We start from the raw sequence: 6,034 nt of genomic DNA on the forward strand, positions 1-6,034 counted from the left end.
TTTTGGGCGACATGAGAATACGAATTTGTGTAATTTTAACCTTTTTTATAATGATGGAAACTTTTGTTTAAAGAAAACAATTTTCAATTAATTGAAAATAATTGTGGATTGCTGTTGGTTCTTTTAATTTATTTCAGACAATGTACGGTCAATTTTTTATAGTGAGCATAAATAATGTTTCCTATAGAGTCGTGCAAACTGTGACATTTTATGGTTCATGAAAGCATGCTTTAATATCCCAATCATGTGCAACAGCCTGCTAAACATGCGACGATGGATATTTTTCGTCGCTCGGCGTTGATGAACAGATTATGATCAGGATATTTCGACGAGCTGGTTGGTAGAATTATTTATCGATTTGAAATTCCAAGAGGATTCTTACATACAGAATGGTGGATCTTTTAGTAACTAGTAATTGTTATTGATTATTATTTACTATAGACTACAATGATCAACATTTCCTTTTCAAAAATTAATTTTTGCCTGCAACTGAATCCGATATTATTAATCTAAAAACTATTCACAATTTTTTTAAATATATTTCTCTATGTTAATAATTTTTTCAATTTTTAGAAAAATATATCATGGTGTCATAATAATTGCCAAAATATACCAGATCTAGATATATAGTGGTGTATAATCTGGCGGTCCCAACTCAGTGATCTATATTTAAGTTCCAATCTTCAAAATTTATCCATTAATCTCTAAACGTGAAAAAATTGTCCTTAAAAAAAAATATTTTTTTAAAAACTAATATGTACAAATGTCTTGTCCCCACAGAACTGACAGTCCCCTGTTAGGTCCTTGTCAAAACTCTCGATTCTCTGATCGTCATTATACCCTTGTAATTCTGTTTCCCAAGTAGGACGACAATTAATTACACCGTCAATTATTTGCCTTCGCGAACCAAGTCCCCTGGCTGTTACCCGGATCGGTAAACCCTCCTACCAGGCTAAACATTGCATGAAGATTAATTGTCACTCTAATTAGACCTCTGAATCTATCGTTGCCCTGGATCGATCAGTTTTTCTCTCATCCGACGCGATTAATACTCCCCAGAAGTCGGGCGACCGATTGCCTCGATCGTCGGTCCCGTTCTTCCGCTCGTCTGAATCCTGTTCATCAACGCCAACATCGACATTCTACTTATTAAGTAAACGTTTTAATTATGCATATCGGTCTTCGGGAGCCCGGGCCTTCTGGGATAAGAGTGGTTTCTGGATTTCGAACCCAACGAACTAATTTCACTGGCGTCGCAGGACGCTCATCCTCTAAACTGATCTCGATGGAGCCTCTTCGAGTTCGCGGCACGGACGATTCTTGGGCAGAGATCTGGCCCAGATGGGTGGATAGACCTGGACATTATGTATGTGGAACTCACTGGTTCAAGAATTCAAATACTCAGAAGGAAAAAACTCTAAAGGCATGGACGATGATCAGTATAGGGTCTCTAGATATCTGAGCAATTTTAGGTAGTATTTTCGTCCACAGTTCACTTTCACTTTGGGGATCTTCAATCATCTGAAGAAAGAGGACAAGAGTAAGCCTTTAGCACCCTAAAGTTCTGGCCTATGGATAATCGTCCCCTACACTACTTGGACACAAAGTGAGCCATCTAGGTCTACAGATCTGGACATTAAGTGCTTGGGATTTATCAATTGGAGGACTCAAATACTTAGGTCTAAGAGAACTTCTGATGAATCTTAATAAATAGGAGTTATAAAAGAGACAGATATGATCTTCGTAAGTTGAAATCTAACGCATATGAGGATTGTCTCCTAATCTCGATAGACCTTAACTTATGGTACGAAGGATTCTTGGGCCCAAACTGGATAAGGAAGATGTCCAGACATGGACAACAGTAGTTTGAGCCTGCCATTTGAAGGATTTGAGTATATAGAGCGAAGAAGCCGTAAACTGATAGGGGATGCCCAGGGTCTTGATGAATCTCGGCAGACAGGGCTCTCATCTATGTCCAAGTTTAATCTTCGTTTTGAATTCGCTGACAGAGGAGACAAGTTTAAGACCCTTGGTGTCCTAGAGTCGCGGTTAGCGCAGATCCGAAATGAACCTTGAGATCGGAGATAAGGACGCATTGCTTGATGGTCTATCCCATTTCCTCCGTAGCGTTAGACAATATTTGAATGAGCCATTCGCCGGGATATAAAAAGAGAATCCTATTGAAGGGTAGCTAGTATCTCCAGATCTAAATCTTCCGAACTTTCTCTGTATGGAGATGGAAGTTTATGGGGATGTATTGAGAACCAAGGAGCAGGCACTGTTTACTGAACTGATTCCTAACGGATAACCCTCTATGGCTTTCAATATTATTGTACAGGACCGCTCAAAACGAACGGTTATTGACGCAAGAATTTATATAGCGAGAAGGTCTCAGGCGACGTTTGAATACTAAAAAGTGACACGTGTGGAATTAATAAAACGACCTGCCACAGTTGTTCAAAGTAGGGCATTCTGGAACAACCTGTAGAATCTGAACTCTAGGGCAGTAAATTCAAACAAGAGGATAGTCTACAATGGAGGATAAGAATTCTCCTGCATCATCTAGCCTGAAGAAAATATCCACAGTTGTTACTCGAACTTGGAACAACCTGTATAATCTAACTTTTAGCGAAATCTTTAAGAAAGCTGACGACAACAGTCTGCTGATATTTTCATCGAAAGTGAAAGGGCTTTTAGTGCTGACTGTCCAAAACTGAACACCCTGAAACACCCTGTACAATCGAAATCTCGAGGAAAAAAATTGAAACAGGACAACCAATTGAAATATTGCTGGTCACCAACTGAGGATACGAATTCTCCAGCATCATTTAGCCTAAATAAAATATTTAAAGCAGGTTACTGAAACCTGGAACAACCTGTATAACCTAACTTTTAGTGAAATCTGTAAGAAGACTGATAACAAGAATCTACTGATGTTTTCATCGGAAGCCAGACGGCTTCTACCTTCAAGTCGAAATTTGAACATCCTGAAACAACCTGTAGAATTGAAACCGTAACAGAACACATCTTGCGACTGGGATGCCACGTTAATTCTCCGTCTCGATCGAGAGTGTACCGTGTGCAGGGTCTAGCCTAGTGCTCGTTTCGTCCATGCCCGCAGCATCGAATCCCGATAATCGGGTTGAACGTCGCCGGTCTCGGAAAGGGAAGACGCCAGTTTCCGGTGGAATTGCCCCGGTGTAGATAAACCCGTCGATATCGGCCAAGATCTCCCGACCATTCTTCTCCCAGTGGACGGGGTAGGATCGCGTTACCCCTACAATAACGGGGGAAACACCGAGTAGATATAACGAGTATCAGCAATATCGCTTTCTCGATTAAAACGTGCCGGCATCGCGCGTCACGTTCGACGATTTTTTCGCGGGAAATTCGTATATCGATTGCCGGCCGTTACACGTAATTAGACACCGGGACGCGTTTGGTGCAAGGTGGTTCACGTTGTATTTTCCTGTTTTCCTACCCTATCTGTCAAATTACGATATTTTCGAATTATCGAATGATCGAATTATCGAATTATCGAATTATCGAATTATCAAATTATCGAACTATCGAACTATCGAATTATCGAACTATCAAATTATTGAATTATCGAATTATCGAATCGTTGAATTGTCGAATATTCGAGTTTTCAAATTGTCGAATGGTCGAATTGTCTACCAGTCAAAAATATTCCGCACATTTTGTTACAAATTTAATCTTAAATGACACAGCTTGTAAAGTTTTATTTTTATAAATTTGGGACTATATGGAAATGGTAAAACAATTTTTTTAGTTAAACTGTATACTGAATTAAGGATCAGGTAAAATTGTTAGTTATTGTAAAAGGGATTTTCAAGGAACTCGTTAATTCGAAGCTCTTTTACGTTTTTTGCCCATTTGGAAAAGTCAGTGCAACCCGTCTAGTTTCTTGCGAACGCGAAACAACGTGGGCTACTTGCACCGGAAACTCGTAGGGAAAGTCCAGCGAACGACGGTTAAACGAATCGCGAAGAAACGCGACTCCGATAAAAATTGCAGTCTCCAGTCCCAGAAAGATTCACGTGAAACTTTTTCAGCTGTACGAATCTTGCGGATGTAATAGAAAAAGATATCGATAATTAATGAACTCGAGGCTAGATACGAGCAGCTGGTCAATAAATCGACGAATAATTATGGAAAACCATACAGGTAACTGCAATCTCTATTAGAGTCACAGAAGAATGTTGAAAGAGAAATGTTAATAATTAACAACGACGGGAATTCAACGTGTCCCTTGTTTGTTGTTCATTGAAAAATTCAAGTTATGTCGGAGATACGCTTAACTAAATTCTTTAATTCGATCTAGTAAGAGTACGATAATCGTCAAAATTTTAAATACAACCGAAAAGTTTCATTTACCGAAAATAAATTCCGCAAGAATCTTTTTGTATATTTTAAATTCGATAGAAAAACCCTTCAGAAGGCATAAAAATTCAAATTTCACTTTTATTTCCGAATCGACTTTTGAGAATTGGTCGTAACCTAATTTGAAAAATATTTTATATTTTTTGTATTTCAACCTCGTTATTGCTCACGGGATATCAATAGGTCCGCCATCTTGGCCTAATGTCGATAGATCCGCCATCTTAGCCGAATATCGATACATCCGCCATCTTGGCTAAATATCGATACATCCGCCATCTTTGCAGACTATCGACAGGATGCGCCATTTTCATGCGGTTTTCATCGAGAAATTCTTGTTTTCTACGTGTTTTTTCACCGAGTTACCCGTCCAACAGCCGGGTTCGAAAGTATTTCAGTTCTGACGAAACTTGAGCATTCAACTGTACCGGAAGTCGGCGTACCAAAAACGACACCGATATTCCTTCGTCGCCGACGTGATTCGTTTTATTCTCATCGTTAACGCGTTCATTAAGCTAAATCAGAACGCGACTACTAAATGTACATGTTGTTATTATTCGATCGATCGTCGAGTAACTCTCCGATTACGTCTCGGTTCGATTTAGGGTAACACACTTCGGTCTCGATTGGGAAACCGACTTTTATTGCGACGCTCATTTGTCCCGTCTGTACACGGGCGGGAGCGTGTCATTAAATAAATGAAATAAATAAACGGATCAAATACTGATATACTAATGTGTGGCTCGATTTCATGATCACATTTCTCTCGTCATTTGCATTCCGTTCCGTTTGTAACGACTTAATTAGGTAAGTGATTTTAACTCGAACGTAGTGTACATGTTGTTTAACGACTGTGTTTAATGAATTTACTTGATCAACTTATCAGATTTCAGTGGCTCGAAGTTACGCGTTCATTAACTTTAACAAGTTTCGTAAGTTTGATTTTATAAATTGATATATTCTGTAAATTTAATTTGGATAATTGTTAAAACTTAGTGAACCTTATCTACTGGTTCATCAAGATTCCTTAAAAATATCATGTCTTATTATTTTCATATACAGGGACGACCATTAAAAATCAACCACTTTCAACATTTTCATTGCTAATTCTTCAATTATCACCATATTTCAGGGTCTGTTAATAATTAACATAAGACGCCACCATTAGATTCTTCTTCTTCATAGAAGTTCGGATAATAGAGCGCTGAATAAATCGACATTCGGATATACAGTGGGCCTACTATCGAGGGTCTACTGTACTCGAGAAACAGTTCTCCCATACTTTCGTGGATATATTTGAGATGTTAATTCGCAAAAATCCACTTGAAACAAGTTTCTGCATACAAGTTCGGATAATAAAGCGTTGGATAAGTCGACATTCGGATTAACAGTAGGCCTACTATCGAGAGTCCATCGTACAAAATCTATCGATAATTATAACGTAGTCTGGAGCAATGTTGAATGAAACCAAAGAACGGGATGGTAAACAGATATATTACACGGCTCCCATAGGTCGGTTTCATAGCTCTCGATCCTCGCAGCACCGTGTAATCTTTGGTCGCGGACGCGTAATTAACCCGCTGTGTTGCTAAACGCGACCGATAAGCTTTGAATCGGACGCCGATTGTAATTA

The sequence above is a fragment of the Dufourea novaeangliae genome, unplaced genomic scaffold, assembly GCF_001272555.1.
Source record: "Dufourea novaeangliae isolate 0120121106 unplaced genomic scaffold, ASM127255v1 scaffold96, whole genome shotgun sequence".
In the NCBI taxonomy this organism is placed as follows: Eukaryota; Metazoa; Arthropoda; class Insecta; order Hymenoptera; family Halictidae; genus Dufourea; species Dufourea novaeangliae.